We start from the raw sequence: 14199 nt of genomic DNA on the forward strand, positions 1-14199 counted from the left end.
AATGCATTATGTACACACTATAGAGGGATATGCTTTGTTCATATTTCATGTGTGAGGTGTAAAGCCACGTTAACCGGTTGCCGACCGCCGCACGACTATATACTGCGGCGGTCAGCCCCGGCCAGGCAGATGGGTACGTCACTCGCCTGTCACTGACTTGCGAGCCAATTGCGGGCGGGCGCGCGCCCGCTGAGGCGCGCGCCCCGCCCAGGCTCGTTCACTGACAAGTCAGTGCGTGTGACCGGCGGACCCGATGTCCGCCGGTCACACTACGATCGCTCCGGTGAAGGGAGAAAGGCGGAGCGGCTTATGTAAATAAGCCGCCCGTCATTCTCCCTGGTGTAATAATGAAGATCAGACGGTTCTACTATGTAGGACCGTTGATCTTTGTTTTTACACCAATAGCCATGTCCCACTACAGTTAGAAACACGCCCCTAGGACACACTTAACCCCTCCCTCTCCGAAACATTTAACCCCTTCCATGCCAGTGTCATTTTTACAGTAACAGTGCATATGTATAGCACTGATTACTGCAGTAATGTCACTGGTAACCCCAAAAGTGTCAAAAATGTCAGTCAAGGGCCCGATCTGTCCGCCGCAATGTCGCAGTACCGAAAAAAAATCGCAGATCGCCGCCATTACGCGTTAAAAAAAAAAACACCAAAAATGACGAAAATCTTTCCCTTTGTTAGTAAACGCGATAACTTTTGCGCAAACCAATCAAAATACGCTTTTTGCAATTTTTTTTTACCAAACATATGTAGCATAAAACAAATTGGCCGAAAATGTTAAAAAATTTTGATTTTTACATTTTTTTTGGGGGGAATTTCATATAAAAAAATGTGAAAAATATTGTTATTTTTTTTTAAAACAGAAGGGTTTAGCTGATGGTCCAATCAATATAACCCCCCCCCCCCAATATATTCTCAAAAATACAGTCCACGGGCTCATTCACACCATAACACCATGTAGCACGTCATAACCCAACACATCTAATGAACCTTTGAAGGAACTCAAAGAGCGTCAGTCACCACTAAAGCTATGGCAGACCCCAAAGAGCGCCAATCACCACTAATGCTATGGCGGACCCCAAAGAGCGCCAGTCACCACTAAAGCTATGGCGGACCCCAAAGAGCGCCAGTCACCACTAAAGCTATGGCAGACCCCAAAGAGCGCCAGTCACCACTAAAGCTATCCCCCCCCCCCCCCAAGTTCATAGTACATGTAAGGTTTGTCCCCACAGCATGAACCAGCTGACAGTGACCACAAACACCTGTGCTGGGATGAATATGGGGGTCACTCTACCCTTGCCAGATATAAGACACACATCACCTGATGCGCCCTTGCCCAGTGACAGGGGGAAAATATTGTTATTTTTGCAAAATTGTCGCTCTTTTTTTGTTTATAGCTTTTTTTTCATGATCAAAAAATCGCACAGGTGATCAAATACCACCAAAAGAAAGCTCTGTTTATGGGAAAAAAAAGGACATCAAATTCGTTTAGGTACAGCGTTGCACGACCGCGCAATTGTCCGTTAAATTCACGCAGTAAAAAATCGCAAAAAAACCCCTGGTCTTTTAGCAGCCAAATCCTCCGGGGCTTAAGTGGTTAAGTTAGGTGCCCCTACAAGCCACATTTATAATGCCTTTTCCATCATCTTAATTTATTTTTAAATTCCAGGCAAAACTTTTTGTTTTGGACAGAGCAAGATATGGCTAAAGTCTATGCCAGGTTTTTATTGCTGCCATGTGGTTTCCTTGCATGTTCGTTTAGGACAGGAAGTAATGGAAAATGTTTCCAACGGGACACAGGCAAAAGAAAAAACACATTTTTAGTATGTCAGGGAAGGATAAGAACTTCTAACAACTTTTTTTATGCTGTTTGCACCTTCCTGCCCCACTCTTCCTTTTCTGGGTGCCACAGGGACAATAAGTGAGTAAAATCTGCACAATAGGGTTACAGACAGCAATTAAAACCTTTTTCACTATATCTTACGATATTTTGCAATCTGAATTAATTATTTCCATCCTTTTTTATTTTGTATTACAGCAATAAATGTGCTGATTGCTTTATAATACTATGTAATAAGCTCCTAAAGAAGCGATGGAATCCCTGTAAAACATGTAGTGTGCCCAACACTCAGATGGTATATGTTAAAATTGACAATGGTCATCTTCCGGAGGTCATTCCATCTGTGATTGTATAGAGCCGAATGTTAAGGACACAGTTCACTGTGTCTATTTTTTAGATGTTTGTATGTTTTAATTAATTGTTGGAATAAAATTAAATTTTTTAACTTAACCACTTTACCACTAGAGCATTTTGCTGTCTTACGTCTGGGCCACTTTTTGCGATTCGGCGCTGTGCGAATTTAACTGACAATTGCGCGGTCATGCAACGCCGTACCCAAACGAAATTTACTTCCTTTTTTTTCCCACAAACAGAGCTTTCTTTTGGTGGTATTTGATCACCTGTGCGATTTTTACTTTTTGCGCTATAAACAAAAAAAGAGCGTTTATTTTGAAAAAAATAACAATATTTTTAACATTTTTTTATATGAAATTCCCCCCAAAAAAGATGTAAAAACCAATTTTTTTTTAAATTTTTGGCCAATTTATTTTCTGCTACCCATGTTTGGTAAAAAAAATCGCAATAAGCGTATTTTGATTGGTTTGCGCAAAAGTTATTGCGTTTACTAACTATGGGAAAGATTTCTGTCATTTTTGGTGGTTTTTTTTTTTTAACGCGTAATGGCGGCGATCTGCAATTTTTTTTGCGGGACTGCGACATTGTGGCGGACAGATCGGACCCTTGACTGACATTTTTGACACTTTTGGGGGTACCAGTGACATTACTGCAGTAATCAGTGCTATATATATGCACTGTTATTGTAAAAATGACACTGGCAGGGAAGGGGTTAATTTTATTGGAGAGGGAGGGGTTAATGTATGCCTGGTGCTTACTAACGTGTGTGGGGGGAGGTGACTGAGTGAGCCAGGGACAGATCGGATGTCCAGCTATGCTGAACACTCCGATCTGTCAGTCCCTGTCACTGAGGAGATCCGCCCGCTCTGTTTACACAGGCGGGTGGATCTCCAAACTGGATTCCCCGACGATCGGGGCAGAGCAGCGGCGATCGCCGCTGCTCCTCCCCTGACCCGACTCCCGCTGTGAATGAAAACAGCGGGAGCACGCCTCCGGCGGCGCTCGAGCGCCGACTACAGGGGGAGGAGTCTGGCGACGTAGGTCTACGTCGTCAGACGATAACGAGCCACTTTGCCGCAGTAGTACTACGGTACTCAGCGGTAAAGTGGTTAATGTTTATGTCAAGCCATTGTATGGTACCATGAAAGTCCATATTAGCCTCAATTCACTCCCATTTTATTAGGACATAGGTACCATTTCTATGCGTGATTTATGCTGGCACCCCCTTTTTCAGCAATTAAAACCTGATAGAAAATATATCTCTTCCTCCCATTAAGCAAAACATAAAAAAAAAATAATAATAATTTTCTGTAGTAAGGCTTTAAAAAATGAAACCGCCCTTCCCTAAACCACGGCCTAATTGGCATTTGGAGGCCGGGAATCGGGTGCTGTGCATGACATTGCAGTTCGATCCGAACCCACCAACCAACAGCTTGATTCAGAAGATGAGTTTTCACTTCTGTGTATTATCATCCTCTGGCTGCTGCAGAATGTCACAGCTCCTGGTACACAAGGAATTTCACACCCAGCAGCCGAAGCGATAATATCTTATGCAAATCAAAGACATCAACTGATGAGACGGAAGCCACTGCCGGCAGATCATCCAATTACCGCTGCAGATAGGAAAATATCAATGGCTTATAAACAGCAATCATTTTATTAGATATCTGGAAGATGTCTATCCATCACATAAAGCACTTATCATGGAATGCAATAAATGATCACAAAAACCATAATAGAAAGAGCACAGCTTGCTCGTTATAACTTTGTCTTGCAGTGAATTCACTTAATACACTAATTGCCTCCTGTATAGCATTGGTGGCACTAGATGACTGAAGGGGGTAATTTAGTACCTGTGCTCATCAGATGGTAGTTGTTGGTGGATATTCTTTCTCGGCCTTTTGGCTAAGATCAAGTGTAGTATCTGTTCTTATCAGTTGGTATGGACCCTGAGGGTTAGTATCGGCAGGGGCTGAAATGAACCGGGGCGCTCCAGACGTCACTGGGGGACCGGGAAGTAGGCACTGTCAGAGAAAGCCGGATGGGTCTGTTGCCTTCTGATTTGAATGGGTCCGCCCCTGTCAGTTTGAAGGGAGCGGGAAAGCCGGTTTCGCCAATTTTCCGGTTAGTACTGCTCCTGGATGTGATTGGTAAGGAATGGCGGATGGTGGTGGGGGAACCTTTCCTCCTGGGTTGAATCTGGCCTTGCAAAAGGCTTGTCCCCAGTTGAAGGCAGGTTCTCCCTAAGCTGTCTAAAATTCTGATGCCTCCTGATGGGATAGGGCTACACTGGGTCTGGCCGGGGGCTGAGACCGAAAAAGCCCGTGGTGTACGTGCCCCTGGGGTGGCAGCCCAGGGGTGCCTCAATTTCACTGGTGAGGGGCAGCTCACCTGAGTTTTTGTGGCACCTTGGTCACTGCACCATCACACTTTTTCTGCACCTGCCTCTTGGGGTGGGCCTTTTGGCCAACACCAGAGGAATTTTTTATTCCTGGCCGGGGGGCCTGCCGAGGTCTAGCACTTAGGCACTACCCAGCACTTCTCCACTTCCCTTTTCCCCACTCTGTTTTTCTTTGTTTGTGTGTCCACGTATGTCCCTTTTTGGTTGTTTTGTCACTGCACGACTTGGATGGCGTAGGTCCTCGGGCCTGCCCTGTAAGTCTTGGGAGGGGGTGGATATGGCCTTTTGGCTTAGTTCGCCCTCTCCCATGGGGTCTCCCTTCGGGGGAGCCCTACCTAGTACTCGGGGTGGGCTGTTTCGGCAGTCCCCCTGAAGAATGGGGTCTGCCCGGCTTCGGCTGGGTGGACCTAAGTGAGTACCTCAGTCCCTGTCAGGAGCTTCGTGCCCCGGGGGATCAGGGTCAGGGCCCTTCCTCTTCGGAGGAGGGCCATGTGTGTACGCCTTGTGCACTTTTTTGTGTGTTCACGTTTGCGTGTGTGCACTTTTTTATGCACCGGGTGTAAGTCTTTTGAGTGTGTTTCACACACCACGGGCTTTAAAAAAAAAAAAAAAAGTTGTTGGTGGATAAAGATCCCCTTACTAAAAATGTTTTATTTGAAGGTGAACACATGAGCTTGTACTGTATGTTTGCATACTATGAGCCTTGGCGCTGTGCTTATCCTTGAGTTGACACAGGAGAGCAGTGATGAGCTTGGAACCAGTGTCATCTTAAGAGCATTATAGGCCCCCGGGCAATGCAGTGCACTGGGGCCCCGCCTACACAATCAACCACGAAAAAAAAAATGCAAATTATCGATAAGGCGATATTTATTGGTACAGCAGTGCCAGGCTAATGACAGCTTCCAAGTTTGGCGGCTGGGTCCAGTGAACAAACACACAGACGGGAGTCAGACTCGACTGTCCTGTGTGTGCCTATTTCCATGGAGGCTGACAGGCATTCCTGCAGTTGTGGGCTCCCCCTCCATGACCCAAGTGGCCTGACAGCAGCGCAGGACCAACAGGTGCTTGCCACCTGCTAAGTTCTGCGGCAGGATGCACACGGGATTCGGGAATAATGCTTGGCTGGGGCTGGGTCGCTGGAGAGGTGGGGCCCCCTGGGCAGGTGGGGCCCCCGGGCAACTGCCCAGCATGCCCATTCGGTAAAACAGCCCTGCTTGGACTAGGATCTGTACCCATATATAGGAGCCCTCCAGGAAGCTGCCATTCGTATGGGCCAACCATCTGCGGCCAGAATAATGGGCTGTGGAGAACAGTGATGAGTTCAGGCTTTTTTGGACTAGAAACCAAAACCTATGAATGTGAGCCCACCAGGAAGCTGTCACCTGTTCGGTCTAATCACCTGCGGCTTGGACATTCCCCACCCCACAGCCATAAGTGTACATTTCGGGGGAGTGGAATGCTTCAGCTGCAGATGATTGGCCTGTAAAGGTGACAGCTTCCTGGCAGGTTTGCACATGTGGAGTCACATCCTAGTCCTTGCATGCCCATGCTCATCACTACTTGAGAATAATAGGCTGTGTGAAAAAGCCAACTTACTGAGAGAGAAACTCTAAGACGATTTTCTGGAATCAAAGCTAGGGACGAGGTTCGGGCTCAACACTACCATCAAGGCACATCTTGCAGGTTCAAGACTCTAAAGGCCCGTACACATGATAAAAATTTTTCAGATTTTTGGATCGTTAGTATAGTGCTTTTGACAGCCGATTACAAATTTATGGATGACAAAACTGGTTGTGCAGGCTTTAAAATGTTTATCGTACATGAATACCATGTCCAATGTTCGTTTAATTAGTAAATTTTTCGTCCAAAAAAAAATTGTAAGAGCAAGACTAGGCATGCTCAGAAATGAAAGAATACATACAAAACAACTCAACACATGACATCACTTCTGAAGTTGATTTCTGTCCTAAGAGAATTTTCATATGAAAGTAACCTCTTCACTTTCAATACGAGACTAGCATGCAACAAAAAACAGACAAAAATGTGCCCGATAATCTGATTGTGTGTACAAGGCTTAAGTCCCGGCAAATTTAGGTGCAGATTTGGCCAGGAAACTTTTTTTAAACCATAATGTGCTTGACCTTTCAACTTTGCCTTTGCCTGCTTGCCTGAAACGCGTCGGGTGGGAGGATTTCCTTCAAATCAAACATATGAAACTGAGTATATGTAGCACCATCATCTCTACTTCTTTGGTTTTACATCCATACACATTCTCTGTATATATTGTAATATTTGCATACTTCAGATCTTTCACAGATCTATTTTAATATTTTTGTTAATAAAATGATTTAAATTTTACTCATTTGTGGAAGCGTATTTGCCGTAAAAATCCCGCACCCAAGGGGGACCCCCTGTCCATTTTTGTTTTGACCTTTCAACTTTGGGAAGCAGGCTTTAAAGTGTCAATAATGGGGCTTTTGGATAGGCCAGCGCTCTATCTATAAAAGGTCAGGGGTGACACAGAGCAGGCATAGTGTCAGTTTATTGGAAGATGCTCTAGAAAAAGGATAGGGAAACTGACAAACAGAATAGAAAGAGATTAGGGTAAAGTTGGGAATACATGGATCGAAATTCAGCCGGTTCAGTAGGGACCGGCCCAGATTCAGTCCATGTATGGTTAGGCTGATTGTACACAAGTCGATCCATCATTTGACTTGGGTACAACCAGCCTCTTGGATTTTTTACATTTGATTGCCACTAACTTTAATCATTGTGTTCTGCCAGTCAGGAAGGCTTCCATGCTTGTTCTTGTTACCAATATCAGGAAACCAGCTAGATGCTACCTGTTATCTAGTTGTACCAGATATATAAGCTGCACTCAGGAAAGATACCAAGTGAAAACAACACAAATTATTAGTGAGCATACAACATAGAAAACATGACATGCATATAGTTAATGAATACCCAAAAAGTCTAACACAAGGGAAGCAAAAGACTAAATAAAAATGAACTAAATATGCACAAACTTTCTTTTGAAATTTTTTTTTAAATTATATATATATATATATAGTAAGTATATATGTATACTGTATATACAAAAATAATCTAAGGATACAGGCAGGGGGTAGTAGGGCAAAGTGTGAAAGTGGGGTCAGGAAAGAGAGCGAGATGGCAAAGGGAATAGCAGGTCTTTTCTTGGCATCAATCCATGGCAGCAAACATGTGGTAATATGCTGCTATGTCGGCGCCAGGAAAACAGAAAATTGTATTAAATATGTACTGTAATTTTCTTTTCTTGGCGTCACTCCATAGCAGCAATACTACCACATGTATGGTGCCAGGTTGGTGTCAGGAAAGCCTTCTAGCAACCAGCACTAAATAAACTGTTCTGCTTGCTGCTGAGAGACACCTGCTGGTGGATATTTGAATTATCCCAATCTAGCCCATGGACCACAGTGCCACCAGTTTAAGCAGTTCTGCGTGGTTTTGACGATGACCACCTGTTCATGAAGCTCAGTGTAAATCAGAGTGGGTGTTGCTGCTGTACATAAGCTAAATTAATTGCAAATGAAAAATAAAATAAATTCCAAAGCAAAATATGTGCCGCCAGTGTATGCTATCACTGAGGCTGTCCATGAAAATAATACTGTTGCATAGCAGCACAGCTTTAAGACATCCCCCAATCAGGTTATATAAAGGATTTGTGTATTTTCAATGTTGTGCTCAAAGCTGTATAAAAATACTTTTTTTTTTTCTTTTCATTGGTACAGGTTACCATGGTAGTGCCCAGCTTCCCGTGGCTTTTTTGACAGCAGTTTGCCTATTAGCCCTAAAATCGGTCAAAATGTAATAACAAGATTCAACCCAATAGACTTAATATGATTCTCTGCAATATTCTTGCCTGTATTACAGGTGACAGGTCATCATGAAACAGTTGATGCTAAACTAATATACCCATTCAAAAAAAGAAATCTCACAATCAGACATTTTATGAATGTGTGATAAATCCACGCTATGGATATAGCATCTAAATTGCTTGAATCAGCAGCAGGTGCTACATCACAATAAATGTGAAAAGTAATGTCAGTATAATAGTGACCACACTGAAAAAAATAAATATGTGCAAAAATCTTGAAAAATCCTGAATCAAATAGTGTGAAACCTTCAAATTCCAGTTATGTGACAAGGCAACCCAGAATCAGTAATTCCTAATTATTGCAGAAACTAAAAAAATAAATGATTTAATAAATAAATGGTGGTTACTTTAAAATATATGCAAACAATTTTTTTCAAAATTTATGTATATCTGCTGAAATGATAATGCTAAATGAACCTTCATTCATGAATAAAGTGACAATGCAAAATAAATGTTCAAAAAATGTCCACAGTTCAATAAATATGCAAAAATTACAAAATGCAAATTTGCTAAATAAATCACAAAAAGTATCCTTCACCAAAAATATTATTTTCTCACCTCTCAAAAAAAAAAAAAAAAAAAACTGATACTGGGAAGTACCCTCATATGTCATACCGATTCTGATGATGACAATACGTCGAAACATGAAGGGCGGATCTTCTGAGTGAGTTCACCTCGTATCAGCCCATGGCCGTTCGCAGCCTTTGGAAGTGGCTGGAGCTGGTGGTGGTCAATTCGTTTTTTTATTCTGTTTCCCCCTTGTTTCGGGCATCCCACACAACAATGTAAGTGTATTCAATCGTTTTAAATAAACACCTGAAGTTTGGTTTTACACTATGTGGCACTCTGCTTGTGTTCCCTATACATATATCTGAACCATCCAAAATGGAGAAAACTGTGGTACATTTCTATTGATGTTAATGGAGAAAATTGTGGTACATTTCTATCGATGTTAATTGGAGAGAGGGAGGTGTGCTCATTTCAGCTGAAATATTTCCGGGAGAGGAGATTCCAGCAATCATCTGCACTTGTATTGAGCTCCTTCCCAGTATCTGTTTTTTTGGAGGGGAGAGAAGAATATTTTTGGTGGAGGACACTTTTTGTGATTTATTTTTCACGTTTGCACTTTGTGGGATTTGCATATTAAACTGTGGACATTTTTTGGACTTTTGTTTTGCATTGCCACTTTATTTATGAATGAAGGTTCATTTAGCATCCTCATTTCAGCAGATATACATATATTTTGAAAATATTTTTTTTTGCATATATTTTCAAGTAATCACCATTCATTTATTGAATTATTTATTTTTAGTTTATGCAATAATTGAGAAATACTGATTATGGGTTACCGGAATTCCATTACTGGAATTTGAATGTTTCACACTACTTGATCCAGGATTTTTCACAATTTTTGCAAATTTTTTTTTTTTCCACTATTATACTGACAGTCAGACACTTTAGAACTCATTTTAGGTATACTTTGCTGTGTAATGCCATGCTGCCAAGATCAGTGGAGCTGGAAGCTCAGAGGACTCTTTAACTACGTGTCTTTGTGGTAAATAATTCAGAGTCTACTCTAATGGCACTCAGATGTCCCATATGTCACACATGCTTCTAAAAAGTGCTTGCTAGTCAGCTAAGTTCAATGCACATTGGGGCGAGAGGGTCTAGTTATATACTTTGCTCCCCTGCCACCTCAGTTCCTCCTACAGTGCAAAATCACCATTGACGTTTTACATTGAATAATTCAGACAGTATAAAAATAAAGTGACATATACTGCAAAGGAGAACCTTAACTGAAATTAAAGGGACCTAGAAAATGCAACTATAACCTGAGTAAGGGAGGGTTATAACCCTTGTTAGTTTATTTTTTGCCATCTGTGTCCCCATGAAGAGATTTCCCTTCACTTCCTGTCCCATAGCCAAAACAGGAAGTGAGAAATCAGTGCAAATTAGGGAAATCCCTATGGGGACCCCCAGGTCACCAGAACTAGTGTACCCACTGGAAGGTTTCCCCTCTATTAAAATTTGAAATTTCTTTTACTTTCACTTCAATGATAATGGTAAACAGGACAAATAAAAAGGGAGAATCTCCTTAATGGGGACACAGACAACAAAAAACAGGTGTTGTAATCCCTCTCCACTCCATTCAAAACTAAAAAAAAAAAAAAAAAAGTTTTGCCGTTAGTTGTACTTTAAGCCGCCCATAGATGAGTCTTTTTTTTTTTTTTTCATTTAACCAGTGGGTCTTTGTATTCTGACAGTGGGGAGACTTCCCTACTATTAAAATACACTGATCAGAGCTGCCAGCTATACCTGCAGCATTGATTTAGTGGGTTAAACCCAGCAGGGTGATTGTACGGACATTGATCAGTAGATTCATACATGGATCGAAATTGGCCAGGACCTTTCTATATAAGTTTGCCCTTCCTCCTGTTGCAAAGTCCCCCCCCCCCCCTTCTCTCCTTTTTTTTTTTTTTGTCCCTAAGTATTAAGCATCAATATGCATACTACTGTTATCTTCTTTGTCACTTTTATTTCTATTTTCATCATGCTTACACTAAGTTTTTTTTAAAAATCTTTTAAAAAAATCTTTTATTACGGATTATTTATTTTTTATGATTCACCTTCATTTGGGGGTTGCACCCCCTGTACTGAAAATGACTTATCATTATTATTGTTGACGATCGTGGGCGGGCGCCTCATGCACACACCCAGTTGGGGGAGTGTCCACTCCCATTTGTGTCCGGCTCTAATAGCCATTGTCTTGTATATTAAGCAAGGGCTTAGACATGCCATCTAGGCTCTGAAGAAGAGGCTAAGCCTCGAAACGCGTAAGCCTTTAGAGCTCCAGGGGACGTTATACCCTTGGATCTCGATGCTGAGGACTGCGTACCTCGTTTGATATGCTTTTATCAAGAACTCGTTTGTGAGTATTTTAACCTTTCTTTTTAATAAACCTCCCAAAGGATAATGCACTAGGCCGGTGCGCCTTGTGTTTGCTTGTCATTTTCATGGATCGAAATTCGGATGTTTCCTGCTGAACAAGCCGAATTTCGATCCTTGTATGGCCGGTGTTCTGCCAAGAACTCCAACTCGCCAAAATCTCCAACCACGTCACTTCCGGTGGTTTTCCAGCAGCAATAATTGGAGATTTCGACCAGTTGGTGTTTTCACAGAACAGCGGCAGCCTATACACTACGGTACACGTTATAACGAGTGGACATTGTTAGTCTGCCTGCTAGTAACCAACAACATGGCTGACTCCAAGGCGGAGACAACTTTTTTCCTCCTTACCCGGTTTTCTGTCAAAACTGCTTATGTACCATAGTGCATACGCTGCCGCTGTTCTGTAAAAACACCAACTGGTCGAAATCTCCGATTACTGCTGCTGGAAAGTCACCAGAAGTGACTTGGTTGGACAATTTGGAGTTTTCGGCAGAACATCGGCTTTCAGATTCTTCCAGAGGTTGCTAAGGGTTCAGTAAGCCATGGCGAATTATTCTTCCACCAGATGGTGCCTGCATATTGTAGTTCCTAGGCTGACGTAGAGAGATGATAATGTGCTTTAGCAAACTACACATCATTGAATTGCAGTTTTTTGTACTTTAAGACATCTTCTTAAAAAAATGAAATGGAATAAAATAGGATAATAAGATATTCTAAATATGATCAGCCAACAAGCAAATGCCATTTCAGGATAAAAATATCTTAATAGCAATAGGAACAGTTTCAACACCATATGGGAACACCTTGTAATTTTGCTATAATTTGCCTTTTAGCATCTGTTGTGTGGTCTCTTATTAGTATATCAAAAAATAAAGAATAATGTGAGATAAACCAGACCTGTATATCCTATAATACAATCATGGATGAGATAGACGCTGCTGGGACTTTTGTTCTTTTGTTGAGTCATAGTCACCATACATTTCACAGAAATCTCCTCTGGGGCACTGATCATTCTTTCGTCAAAGAAAAAGTGTGTTCCTAGATGCAAGAAGATAGCATTTTCTCGCATCCGGGGAAAACATTTTTTGTTTCCCTGTTATAAAAGGACATGATAAACCCCAAACTATAGTCCCTTACAGAGGCAAAACTAGAACCTTCAGGGCCCCGGTGCAAGAAACCATGAAGGGCCCCCTGGACCTTCCCTTCAAGCTTGGGGCTCTTCCCACTGATCCTTTACTTTTGCTGCGGGACCCTTTCACAAGTTCTGCAGTTGGCCCCCTTCCTGCCATCTTGGGGCCTCCCCACACTGGTGGAATGCCAGGGCCCGGTCGCAAGTGTGACCTTTGCAATCCTGGAAGTTCATCCACTGGTGTCAGTAGTTTTTATTTTTTGGAATTTTAATTGTATTATTTTTTATCATTTTATTTTTTTACAATGTCACTGACTATGACTCTGTCCATTCAGAAAAGGAAGGAGCTGGTAAATTACATATTTACCGACCCCTTCCTGGTTCTCTATTATTCTCCACTGCAGCAGCTGGCAGGAGAGGGAATGGAACACAGTGGGGGTGGGGGGGCAGCATAGTGGGGGGGGGGGACCAGGGGAGCACACAGGGTCCCACAGACACTAGAACACATGTGAACTGGATAGGAGGAGTGGCCGGGGGGCAGCATACAGAGGAGCCAATTTCCTCCATCTTCCTCCTGCAGATACAGGAGGAAAAAGGAGGACAGTGATTTCTCTACATGCTGATAAAAGCAAAAAGTGACCAGCGCTATGGAGTGTGCGGTGAAGCGTGAACAGCTATCAGGTGTAAGCAGCCAACAACCAAACCCCAAGGGGTCAAGATATAGGTAAAAGTGCAAGAAAAGGTTGAAAACGGCGCTACCTTTGTGCAATAAATAATAAGGTGCAATCACTTGCAATCAACTCATGAATAAAGGGGTGTGACCCATAAAACCATAAAAGAGGTAAAATAAATGAATATATATTGTGTATTGGGTAGATTCAAAAATAGAACCGATTAAATCTCCTAATGTGTGGTAGGTACAACCCAAAAGTGCTGAAGTGCAATAAATAAAATTGATGACATAGACAAGTGAATTTATTTTTGTGATAAAAAATATACAAATAAATACAGTGCAGAAGTAGAATAAATCGTGTGTTGGATAATAATCCTGGCTCTGTTACTTGTGTGAGTATAACATGCCAATACAAAACATTTAGTGATGAAAGTGGTGAATAAACCAGGGGAAAAAATCCCTTAAGGTAAGATGGCAGCTGCAGTCACCTGTGTAACCACTAGGTGTCGCGCTGTATATACAACCTGCAGCATATAGAAGTCAGGCCAATGTATGTCTCCGAGGGTCCCCCTCCACGGTCAACAAGGCACCAGTTGGCGTGTTTCCATATGGAAAAAGAAAGAGGGGAGCCCCATGAAGTATTTGATCAACAACAGTTAGAGAATACGTAGCATCCACTCACTGTGAGAGCTGCCTCGGATCAGTAGCGAACGCCGGGAAGCTTCCGCGTTTCCACAGCGGTGGAGTCCTGAAACCGGAAGTGACGCTATGACGCAATGGACCCGCCCTACGCATTTCGTCAGAGGACGTCTGCTGGACGTCTCTACATGCTGCCCCCACCCCTCCTATCCAGGTGTACAGGGGAGCCCATCAGGCCCCCTGGAGCATGGGGCCCAGTTGCAATTGCAACCCCTGTAGTTACGCC

Source organism: Pelophylax lessonae, assembly GCF_965119305.1.
Source record: "Pelophylax lessonae genome assembly, chromosome: 13".
In the NCBI taxonomy this organism is placed as follows: domain Eukaryota; kingdom Metazoa; phylum Chordata; class Amphibia; order Anura; family Ranidae; genus Pelophylax; species Pelophylax lessonae.